The following is a 13,478-nucleotide window of genomic DNA, read 5'->3' on the forward strand; positions in this document are numbered from 1 at the left end:
TGCAGCCAGAAGGATGCTAGACTGCATCGAGAGAGGCATAACCAGTAAAAGAAAGGAGGTGTTGATGCTCCTATACAAGTCACTGGTGAGGCCCCCACCTGGAGTATTGTGTTCAGTTTTGGCGTCTGTATTTTGCTAAAGATGTGAAAAAGCTAGAAGCGGCACAGAGCAAGGTGACAAAAATGATATGGGGCTTGCACCATAAGATGTATGAGAAGAGACTGGAAGACCTGACTATATATAGCCTAAAGGAAAGAAGTCACTGGGGAGATATGATACAGATGTTTAAATACTTGAAAGGTATTATAATAGAAACAAAGGGGAAACGGTAAAACTAGAGGACATGAGCCACAGTTGTGAGGTGGTAAACTTAGGAGTAATGTTGGGAAATTCTTTTTCACAAAGAGGGTGGTTGATGTCTGGAATGTCTTCCAGAGGGAAGTGGTAGTATGGGATGAACACAGGGGATCTCAATTTAGAAAATGGGTAGTATATAAAACCCTTAAATGGCTGCATGTGTGTGGATGTGTGAGTGACGCATAGATGGCGACTCTGACTGTGAAGGCCTGTGCCGGGCAGGCTTTGTAGGTCTGGTTTCTGTATATGGCAATCCAGTTTAGAATGGGTTGGAAAAGGCTTCAATGGCAACTTCAGGAGCTGGAACCGAGAACAGTGCTGGACAGACTTTTACGGTCTTGGTCCTGCAAATGACAAGACTTATTCGGATAGGCTGGATTGGGCTTTGATGGTAACTCCAGTAGTTGGAACATAAGGACAGAGCTGGGTAGACTTCTACAGTCTATGTTCCAGAAACACCAAAGAAAGACCATGATCGAGTATATGATATCACATGCATTGTTGATTTAATCATGAATTGATAACGAGCGTGACTGTTGGGTAGGCTGGATGGTCCGTTCAGGTCTTTATCTGCAGTCGTTTACTATCAGGCTTATTTTTGAAAGTGATCGCCGGCCATCTTCCGACATAAATCGGGAGATGGCCGGCAATCTCTCAAAAACGGCCAAATCGGTATAATCGAAAGCAGCTTTTTTGACAGCATCACCACTTTCCCGTCGCCTCGCTGGCGAAAGTTCAAGGGGGCCTGTCGGCAGCGTAGCAAAGGCGGGACATGGGCGGGCATGGGCATAGGTACCAGATGGCCGGCTTTCGTGGATAATAGAAAAAAAGCGGCGTTAAGCAGTATTTCGCCGGGTTTACTTGGTCCTTTTATTTTCACGACCAAGCCTCAAGAAGGTGCCCCAACTGACCAGATGACTACTGGAAGGAATCGGGGATGACATCCCCGTACTCCCCTAGTGGTCACCAACCCCCTCCCACACTAAAAAACACAATTATAAACATATTTTGCCAGCCTCTATGCCAGCCTCAAATGCCGTACCCACCTCCATGATAGCAGAATGTGTTCTATCCTCTGACAGCCTTTCCCTGGTTGTGATGTGGCTCTCGGGTGATTTTCTGTTAGGTGCACTGCAGAGTCACATCAGCAATGCATTGTGGTGGGTGTAAGGTAGTGGGCTCTACTCCCATGGTGCTTTTCCCCCTGCTAACTGGGTCAGAGTGTATCCAGTTTTGTTTCCGGTAGTCCATGAGGTAGTGGCCATTTTTGTAAGCCAGTTTTAGATCCCTTTCATGTGTTACCCACATTAGAGAACTTAGTTATTACCTTGAGTGTTGCTGAAAGAGGGCATTGTACACCATTCTGCCAGCTGTGACCTACTGCTAATCTCAGTACCAGGGAGACTCCTTGCCAGTGGGGCACAACCTCTGATCTGCAGTTAACTGTGAGTAAACGTGCTTATTCAAATAAAGGATTTTTTCAAAGAGATTAGTCTTCAGGTGTCAACTGGTGTGCCAAGGTTATACAGCAGCAACAAGTCCTAGAGGCCTGCGTGTATGCAGGTCCCTGGAGCACTTTTAGTGGGTACCGCAGTGCACTTAAGACAGGCGGACCCAGGCCCACCCACCCCCACCTGTAACACTTGTGCTGGTAAATGGGAGCCCTCCAAAACCCACTGTACCCACATGTAGTTGCCCCCTTCACCCGAAGAGCTACGGTAGTGTTGTACATTTGTGGGTTTTGGGGGGGGGGTTGGGGGGCTCAGCACCCAAAGTAAGGGAACTATGCATGTGGGAGCTTTTTCTGAAGTCCACTGCACTGACCCCTAGGGTGCCCAGTTGGTGTCCTGGCATGTCAGGGGGACCAGTGCACTACAAATGCTGGCTCCTCCCACAACCAAATGCCTTGGATTTCGCCGGGTTCAGGATGGCCGGCATTTTTTGAGGATAAGCTGGATGAGCAGGAAAACAAGTCACACTGCAATAATCTCTTCTTTGTGGGCATATCTGAAAGTACGTCTGAGAAACAATTGCAGGGCTTTCTTGAGACTGGCTTCCATTAAGGAAAAACTTGCACTTCATAACCGTAGAGCAGTGGTTCTTAACCTTTTTTCAATTGTGACACACCTGACGGACGATGCTCACATATGTATACATGGCCCACAGGTACCTTTCATCCGATACAGTATGGCAATTCTTATGAATTTTATGTAAATATGCTCTGCAGTCACAAAAACGCTATCTCCACCCCCTCCCCCCAGCAACAGGTGCAGATCAGAACTAGCACATTTTTTCCATGAAAGTAACCATACAAAACAATAAAAATTCTGAATCTCATGCCACTATTTAATGTGGTCTGGTACAGTTTATATATAGAGTGATAATTTAATCATTCAGTCAACAAAGTTCTCTCAATAAATGGAAAAGAACTGTTTGTAGATGAAAATTGGATTCGAAAATTGATCTACATTTTGAAGAGTGATAACACAGTTTTGCACGATTATAGAATTTTATAGATTAAAAAAAGGGACCAATGAGGATTTTTGGTATTTGTACAGGAAAGTATTATTCCAAGCTGCCCACCTTCTGATGGTCCACAAAAATAACTTGTAGTTCTGATTCAAATAACATAAACCCTACTTAAGAAGAGGTAGCACTTCAAATATTACACAGCGTCCTAGAACACTAATACACTTAATACTAGTAAAACAGAAGTGAAATTAAAGACTTTATTCCCCTTTTTTTTGGAGGCCCTTAGTGCTTTTTGTTTTGTTTCTTGGCTTTTTTGTGCTTTGCTCCCTCTCTCTGTTATACCAGTTTTATGAGGTCCAACATGTATCCAGGAACTTCACTATAAATAATCCTGTGCACAAGAGTGCAAACCTTGAAGGTAATACGTTCCTTGGTGGGAAGCCAATGCAGTTTTTCTTGAAGGGGTTTGGCACTTTCAAATTTTGGTTTTCTGAATATCAGTCTGGCTGCTGTATTCTGTGCGGTCTGAAGTTTCTTTGTTAGTTGTTTTTTACAACCTGCATCGATTCCATTGCAGTAATCTAAATGGCTTAGTACCATTGATTGTATTAGGTTGCGAAATTTAGGTTGCGAAATAAGTCTTTTGGGAAGAAATGTTTTATACGTTTAAGTTTCCACATTGAGTGGAACATTTTCTTTGTAGTGGAATTTACTTGACTTTCAAGTGTCAGATTGCGGTCAATTATGATGCAAAGCAGTTTTAGGCTATCTGAGATTGGGACAGAGTGGTTTGGGATGTTTAAGGTTGACGATTTATACTTATTGTGTTGAGATGAAAGGATAAGACAATGAGTCTTTTCAGAATTTAGTTTCAGTTGGAATGAGTTTGCCCAAGCATCCATTGTGTTCAAACCGATCTTAATTGTATTGGTGATTTCTGTCAAATTGTGTCTGAAAGGTATATAAATTGTAACATCATCAGCATAAATAAATGGGTTAAGACCTAAATTGGATAAGGATTTGGCCAGTGGAATCATCATTATGTTGAAGAGTGTTGGTGATAGTGGTGAACCCTGAGGGACTCCGTAAACTGCTTTCCAGGAAGATGATATGTTTGAATTCGATACTTGGTATGATCTAGAGGATAAGAAACCTTTAATCCATCTGAGTATATTTCTGCCAATCCCATAGAAATCAAGGAGATTTAGTAAAATGTCATGATTGACCATGTCAAATGCGCTAGACATGTCAAATTGGAGGAAAAGTATACTTTTTCCTGCAGCTATTTCTTGCTTAAATTTGGCCAGAAGAGTAACTAAAACAGTTTCAGTACTATAAAGGGAGCGGAATCCTGATTGCGAGTCATGTAGTATAGAAAACTTGGCTAGGTAATTCGTAAGTTGTTTAGTCACCGTGCTCTCCATTAATTTAACCACCAGTGGGATAGAGGCAACTGGGCGGTAATTGGTAATATCATCAGTTTTTTTCTTGGTGTCCTTTGGTATTGGGGTGAGAAGAATGTTACTATGATCCTTGGGGAAGAAACCTTGTTGAAGCATGAAATTTAGATGGGCTGTTAAATCTACTAAGTATCGATAAGGGGCAGATTTGAGTAAGTAGTTGGGACAAGTGTCCAATTTGCAATAAGAATTGGAGAACCTTAGGACCGCCTGGGTGACTGATTCATTGGTGAGAGGATCAAAGTTTGACCAGGTACCATTTTCCTTTCCTTTCTCGTTTTATTTCTGTTTATTATCTTATTTATTTATTTACAGCATTTATATCCCACAGTTTGCCACCCATGGGTAGGCCCAATGTGGCTTACAACAATCTACATAAACACACAGCAAATCAGGGTCAAACAATTAATGTCCTAGAAGTATAATGGGGAAAGGGCAAAAGCGAGGTAGAGAGAAAGAGCAGCGGTGATTAATATGACACCGGGGTAAAGATAGTTCAGAAGTTAGAGATGCCAGGCGAGAGTGGTGCGTACACTTTGCCAAATAGAAAGGTCTTGAGGCGCTTTTTGAAGGTAAGGTGATCAGTGTAAGTTTCACCAGTTGAGGCAGATCATTCCAGAGATGAGCGCTAGTGTAGGAGAAAGTTGATGCGTAGGTGCTTTTGTATTTAAGTCCATTATATACTGGGTAATGGAGGTTTAAGTACGATTGTGCGGATCTGTGAGAGTTCCTTGGTGGCAAGTTGATGAGGGTGTCCATGTATGCTGGGGCTTCACCATAGATGATTTTATGCACCAGAGCGCAAATTTTAAAAGTGATACGGTCCTTGACAGGAAGCCAGTGCAGTTTCTCTCACAGAGGTCTTGTACTTTCAAATCTAGATGCACCATAAATTAGCCTGGCAGCCGTATTCTGAGCTGTCTGTAGTTTTTTCAGGAGCACATCTCTGCACCCTGAGTAGATGCCATTGCAATAATCAAGACGGCTAATGACCAGGGATTGTACTAAAATGCGAAAGACGTCTCTAGGAAAATATGGTTTTATACGTTTAAGTTTCCAAAGAGTGAAGAACATGCTTCTGACGGTAGAAGTCGTATGTTGCTCTAGCGTTAAGCTTCGATCGAATATCACTCCTAGGATTTTCAGGGTTTCAGAGATTGGGAGGGCAAGCTCAGGAGTAATTAATGCTTGAGGTGCATATTTGTTATAAGGGGAGGAGAGAATGAGGCAATGGGTTTTCTCAGTATTGAGCTTGAACTGAAAGGAGTTGGCCCAATCGAGCATGGTGTGTAATCCAAGTCTTATTTCCTCATTGATCTCGCTAAGGTCTGTTTTAAAAGGAATAGAGATAGTGATGTCATCAGCTTAAATAAACGGGTTAAGACCAAGTTTGGATAGGGCAGTGGCCAGAGGGACCAGCATGATGTTGAAGAGAGTCGGCGAAAGTGGGGAGCCCTGTGGCACACCGCTGGCTGCCTTCCAGATAGGAGATAAGCTTGAGCTGGAGTTCACTTGGTAGGTTCTTGATGTTAAAAAACCTTTCAACCATGCTAATACATTTCCACTGGCGCTAAAGTAATCGAGCAACTGTAGTAAGATGCAGTGGTTCACCATGTCAAAAGCGCTGGACATGTCAAATTGCAATAGTAGAATGCTCTTCCCAACTGCTATTTCCTGTTTAAAGTTGGTCAGGAGCGTGACGAGCATGGACTCAGTGCTATGAAGCGGATGGAATCCCAACTGCGAATCATGCAAAATATTGAGCTGCTTATTCACCATGCTTTCCATTAATTTCACGAAGCGCGGGATAGAAGCAATCGGCCGATAGTTGGTAAGATTGTGGCATTTTTTCTTTGCATCTTTTGGAATCGGGGTGAGTAAGATATTTCCATAATTCTCCGGGAACTTTCCATTGCCAAGCATGAAGTTAATATGTAGTGTTAAATCTGCGAGGAAGCAATTAGGAGCACATTGGAGCAAGTAAGTCGGGCAAATATCTAGTTTGCAAAACTTCCCGGAGAATCTGCGGAGCTCCTGTTGACTGAATCCTCGGAAAGGGGTTTGAAGTCTGAGAAAGAGCGGTCAGTTGGGTGTTCTACTGTACCCGGATCCAGGCCATTGATGAAATCACGCTAGAATTTTTCTGAGGTAAGGAACTCTGTAATGTTTCAATTTTTTCCTTGAAATATTTGGCCAGGCTAGCAGCAGATGGGGACGTCTGTACTGGATGATGTGAGCATAGTGGTATCCAATAATTTGTGAACAAAATGGAAGAGTTTTTTTCGTGTCCTTGTAGTCTGGCCCAATTTTAGTTTTGCAGTAGAGTTTTCTAGCTTGCCTAAGTGCATATTTGTACATTTTCTGCAACTGCAGTGAGGAGATGATTGTCCTGACACTTTCTCCATACCCGTTCAAGTCTTCTGCTAATGGTTTTTACTTTCTTAAGGTCATCGTTAAACCAAGGGGCAGCGACGGCCCGCTGTCTGGTCCTTGCTCTGATGGGTGCTATGGCATCCAGTACTCTTCTACATCAGTCATCCCAGTGCAAGAGGAAGTTCTCGGAATCCACCGGCTCTGGCCAAGCTGTCTCATAGAAGGTCTGCCAGAATTATGGCATTATTACTATGAAGGTAGTTAAGTGGCTTCTTTTACTAAGCTACGCAAGCGATTCCAATGCAGGAAATGAGAGGAAGCCCATAGGAATTGAATGGGCTTCCTCTCATTTGCCACACTGGGACTCACTAGCGCAGTGCAGTAAAAGAGGCCCTAAATTATGGATTAAAGATTAAACATACTATGTGTGGAGAAAATAACCACCCTATAAACCAACAATATCAGAGAGTAAGAAAAAGTTGCAGAAAGATAAAGAAATTATCCCAGTTGTACCTCATGCCACTAGACTACTAAAAAAGATTTTCCAAGTGCATCTTGATATGTTTCCTGAGCATATTAAACCTTATAAACTTTAGAAGGAAGCTGTCTTTGGAACAATGCAGGTGTTTGAAGGCAACATTTGTAGTGAATCTGAAGAGACTGAGATAATCTCTGGCATAAGAGTGAGGTTATTTTCTGTCATTATATGCATAGTTAAACATTTCATTTGAAGGCATTACCCCATCAAAATCACCTACTGTATGCTTCTTAAGGTATACAGGAATGTATTGCTCTTTGTGTTAGACCGTGCGTGTTTCAGTGAGGCTGGGGGGGGGGGGGGGGGGGTCATACCTTCATGCTGTTTTAGACATCTCAATCTGAATCTTTTCAAGGTTTCTCATAGTTGACATGATATGTCATGCTCTAAACAGCAATTTTGAATGGGGTTTTTTTTTTACATATAAAAAATGTGTGAGGTATTTGATATTGCTTTAACCACTCACTTGGCAGTATTAATATAGAAGGGGACAAAAATAATTTGAAGATTACACTGTCAAAAATACTGCTGTGGTCCGGAAGTAAATTTTGTTTTGGCTCCATGAAGTCAGTCTGAAAAATACTTTAAGGTTGTTATTTTATTTTTGAATGCTGAGGCTGTATATTAGCTCAGAGTTGGTTTCCATATGCATTGCCAAACATGACACAAGATTGCTTTGGTAGTGGTGAATAGACATCTTTACTTTTTGATGGATGAGAAAGTTCAAGATCTGAAAGAACAGCACCACTTTCCCATTTGTTAAATAGATGTGTTACTTTAGTTCCATTTCAGATTGTGGCCAAGTCTACATAATATTTATAAAACAGGGGATGACTAATGCTGCTAAATTCTTCTATGTAGTTTTAGAGAAAGTAGTTATTCAAATACAGTATGTACATATATTTTCAAAATGTGAAAATCAAGAAAATTAATACATTGTAAACCCTTAAGAGATAATGCTTTTATATTAGAGGTGCTCTTGGTTGTGCAATTCTAACGAAAAATGCATTAAATATATTTTCAGGAATGTTTCTTACCTTTAGATAAGTGAGTTTAGATAAGCAATGGAGAGCGTGAAAGAGGAATAACAATGAAGTACTGTAGACTGTGGATTAAAAACAGTCCATGTGTGGACACAATCCGGCATTAATAAAGTGGGCTTTTCTTGACACACATTTGCATGGTTTTTAGGCATGTATGTGCTTGTTGCTGTAAGTGTTTATTTGCAAAGTAAATTCTGTGTCTTTTTTTAAGGAAAGAGCATTAGGAAGGATTTTAAGCCAGAAAAGCTTTTCATTTTTAATTTTCTCCAAAGGACCAAGCAGCTCATGAGCCATTAATTAAGAACATTACCATAAACTTTTATAGTATAAATATGGGGCATTGCATGCCAGTTAAAAATAAATATATTTTCCCAGTGCCATATAGAATTACCTCCAATAAAACATTACACCCAAAGCAGTAATACCCGCTAGTAAAAAAAAACTGTTAGTGAAGTGTTTTTTTAAATTTATAAGCATGTCTTTTGAATTTCTTTTTTATTCCGGATACAGTGGTCTGATTGATGCATGAATTTGATCTCATTTATTACCTCATAGCTAATGTGGAGTAATCATCATATTGAATAAGTAGAAGCTTGAAGGATCTTTTTAATAGGATTTCTGAAATAATGAACCTGAAATAAATTTTTTCTCTTCACAGGATGAGAGTTACAACTTAATCTGAATTACTGAAAAGGTTGTAGAGGGTATAACTTCTTTTTACTACTTTGTAAATTTAGAACCAAATTGAGAATTCTTAAAAGCTACATCTGGTAGTGGCATTAGTGGGCTGTAAGCAAATGACCCTGCTAACAGTGCTGGATTTAAGTTGTGGATGCCCTAGACAAAGGGAGGGGAGGTCACCTCCTGAAATCTCCATGGGGGTGTGTGCCCCCTTCCTATTGCCCTTGCCCAGAGCTTCCCTTTTTATAATGCCCTCTTACCTCCACGCTGTATCATAGATCCTCGCAGCAGCCAGCATTCACAGGCTGACAGACAGTGCCCCACCCCATCCTAAGCACAGACTTTCCGTCACTATAGAAGCCTGTGCAAGGGGCGGGGCATCACACCTCCTGTCCACATATGAGTGCTGAAAGGACCTGCGCTGAAGAGTTACTTTATGGAGAAACATTGCTGGCTGCTGTGAGGATCTACTGTACAGCCACACCAGGCTTGGATCAAAACATGGCAACGGTCTATCAAAATTTGGCACCAGAGGCAGTTGCCTATGCCTAAATCCAGGCTTGCCTGTTAATTGTTTAATTTAGGTTGAGGACACGTTAATGAGTCAGATTAAAATAATTAAGACATCTGTCAATGCTAGCCTTGTGAGTTGCATTCTCTTGATTTATGTAATGCATATTACACAGCATTAGAAAATGTCAAACAGACCATTAATATGGTTCTCTTTTGGCTCATGCATAATATTTTCTAAGGAAGCTGTGCTTTTATGGGTTTTTCTGCTCAGGATTAGAAGCACATACATTTACAAAACTCTCTGATATACCCAAACACCTACAGCAGGTGTGCTTAAACTTGGTCTTTCAATGGATTTCTGATCTGACGAAGAAGGGCTACCTTCAAAAGCTAATCAAAAAATGTATTAAGTTAGTCCAATCAAAAAAGGTATCATCTTATTTTCTTTTCTATGTTTTGTTTTATTCTGTTTCTGTCGACTGCTTTTAGAAGTGGACTAACACGGCTACCACATCTCTCTACTCAAAATGGAAGCAGTAAATGCAAATAGCTCTCATGCATATGTATTCTGGAAATCCAGAAAACCCAACTAGGTTATAGTGCTCGGACTGAATTTTGAATGCTTCTGACCTACATTGCATAGAAATATGCTGAAGTAGCTGATGGCAGAAAAAGAGCAGTTGGCCCATTCAATCTGCCAGTTTTTACAGTTCATTCTTCTAAGGATATATCTTAATTGACAGTTGTAGTAACCTGCCACCATGGTTTGTGAATGCTGAGGCTAATATAGAACCTCAGCATTCACAAACCAAGTTTGTGTAGGAGCTGTACTGAGGATCCTGTGCATAGAGTGCAAAGTGACTAGAAAAGTCCACTTTGCATCATAGGTGGCAACTTTTAAAAATGATTGGAGGTGCTAAACAGAACATAGAGTACCTCTCCTTGGGCAAAATGAAGGAGGTTGCTCAAAATTGGGCACCTTTTCTTTACATGAAAAGTAGTACAACATACCTGGAAACATGCAAAAATGCCGAAGTGCAAACAAAATTAACTTACAGAGCTATTGTTAGTAATGTGCAATTTCTGTTCAAAATTGAGAATGGTACTGGAGGACTGGAGAGTGGCCAATGTAATGCCAATTTTTTAAAAGGGTTCCAGAGGTGATCGGGGCAATCATAGACCAGTGAGTCTGACGTCAGTGCCGGGCAAAATGGTAGAGGCTATTATACAGAACAAAATTACAGAGCATATACATAAATATGGATTGATGAGACAAAGCCAACACGGATTTAGTCAAGGGAATTTTGCCTTACCAATCTACTACATTTCTTTCACGGGATGGATAAAAGTGAGCCGGTTGATACCGTGTATCTGGATTTTCAAAAGGCTTTTGACAGAATACCTCATGAAAGACTCCTGAGGAAACTAGAAAGTCATGATATAGAAAGTAATGTATTATTGTGGATTAAAAACTGGTTAAAAGGTAGAAAAGAGAGAGTAGGGTTAAATGATCAGTATTCTCAATGGAGAAGGGTAGATAGTGGGATTCTCCAGAGGTCTGTGCTGGGACCGCTGCTTTTTAACATATTTATAATTGATCTAGAGTTGGGAATAACTAGTGATGTAATTACATTTTCTGATAACACAAAGTTATTCAAAGTTGTAAAATTGCAAGAGGACTGTGACGAATTGCAGGAGTACCTTACAAGACTGGGAGACTGAGCATTCAAATGGCACATGATGTTTAATGTGAGCAAGTGCAAAGTAATGTATGTGGGAAAGAGGAACCCAAACTATAGCTACGTGATGCAAGGCTCCACATTAGGAGTCATCACCCATGAAAAGGATCTAGGTGTCAACATTGATACGTTGAAACCCTCTGCTCAGTGTTCAGTGGCAGCTAAGAAAGCAAATAGAATGTTAGCAATTATTAGGAAAGGAATGGGAAACAAAAATGAGAGTGTTAAAATGCCTTTGTGTCACTCCTTGCTGTGACCGCACCGCGAATACTTTGTGCAATTCTGGTCATCACATCTTAAAAAAGATATAGCAGAATAAGGTACAGAGAAGGGCAATGAAAATGATAAACAGAGTGGGACAGCTTTCCTATGAGGAAAGGCTAATGTGGTTAGGGCTCTTCTGCTTGGAGAAGAGACTTCTGAGGGGAGATATGATAGGAGTCTATAAAATACTGAGTGAAGTGAATCACTTGTTTACCCTTTCCAGAAGTACTGGAACTAGGGGGCACGCAATAAAGCTACTAAGCTTAGATAACCTTATCTTTGTTAGCTGATCTCACTCTCTTTCAACATGTTCCTTTTCTCCACCCATTCAGCGGGTCATACTCTTGACCTAATATTCTCTTACCCTTTCACTCCTTGTTTTTACTAATTTTGAGTTCTCTATTCTACCATGGTCGGATCACTACTTGTTTACTTTTCATTTACATCTTAAGTTGGATTTACCTGTTACATGCCTAGTTCCTCTTTTTTGGATTTTAAATCCTTTGATCCTTCTGCAATTCCGCCTTTGGCCACATTTTTTCCAAAGGAGTTTTGTGAATTGCCTGTAGCCATTCAATCTCAACTCTAGGATTCCACCCTTCATGTTCCTATTTCATCTTATTTCCTGTATCATGTGACATCATCCTTTACTTCTGATCACAAGTCCTGGTTTAATGGAGGTCTTCATCTTTCAAAGCGCCAACTTCACCATACTGAAAGGGCATAACGCAAGTCATGGTCTTTTACTCATAGTTGCTATGATCAGGCACTTCAGTACTATCATATCCATTTGTGATAGGCCTGCATTAAATATTATTCTGACCTTATTCATGGATCACCTAATCAACTGCAAGCTTTGTTCTGCTTGCTTTCTAAGTTTTCCTTCATTGGCCCTATGAAACATCTTCACGTCTCCTTTTCTGCTAAGGAGTTTGCTTTGAAATTCGAACAGAAGATTCATGATATCTGCTTCTCTTTTGTCTTGCTCTTTTGGAAATACAGCTCCCCCTGTTGGCTCCAAATTCTGTTTGTTTCTCAGAGGACAAATCTTATTTGTCAGAATTATATGTAGCCTTGACCTCATCTTGGGTTGAGTTTAACCTCCCCTCCCTGGCTAAGACACTAACGCAGTTACATGCCTTCGCAAACATGGTTTGGTCCCCTTCATTCATTATATGATTCTGCATAGACTGTCATCTGGTTTTATCCCTGATCCTTGGAAAACCTCTGTAGGAGAGAAGGGATATGAGGAGATATGATTCAGATGTTTAAATACTTGAAATGTATTGATATAGATGCAGATATTTTCCAGAGAAGGAAAAATGGTGATACTGGAGGACATGAATTGAGGTTGTGGGGTGGTAGACTTAGGAATAATGTTAGAAAATTATTTTTCTCGGAGAGGATGCTTGATGCTTTGAATGCTCTCCTGAGGGAGGTGGTGGAGAAACAAATACTGTGGCGGAATTCAAAATGGCGTGGGATGAACACAGAGGATCTCTAATTAGAAAATGAATGGTATAAAAAAATAAAACTTGAAGGGTTGCACATGTGTTTGCATATCAAGTGGTGCTTAGATGACAACTCTGGCTACATCAACTAAGGCCGGTGCTGGGCTGGCTTGTATGGTCTGAGTGCCGCATATCACAAGCTGGGCGGACTTCTACTGTCTGTGTCCCAGAAACACCAAAGAAGGACCATGATCAAGTATATAATATCACATTCGTTGCTGGTTTAATCTAGAATTGAGAATGAGTGTGACTGTTGGGCAGAGTGGCTGGACCATTTGGGTCTTTATCTTCCATCACTTACTATGTTACTATGTTATTTTAAAGAAATCTGCCCTTGATCCCAGTAACTATAGGACTATTTCTCATGTCCCTTTCCTCCTGAAGATCTTAGAAAGTATTTTTTTAAGCAACTAACGGATCACACTGATTCATCTTATATGCTACATCCTATGCAATCAGGCTGCTGGGATGGACACTCCACTGAAACCATCATGACTTCCCTCCTTAGTGATAGTCACACAGCCTTC

Source organism: Microcaecilia unicolor, chromosome 6, assembly GCF_901765095.1.
Source record: "Microcaecilia unicolor chromosome 6, aMicUni1.1, whole genome shotgun sequence".
Taxonomy (NCBI): Eukaryota; Metazoa; Chordata; class Amphibia; order Gymnophiona; family Siphonopidae; genus Microcaecilia; species Microcaecilia unicolor.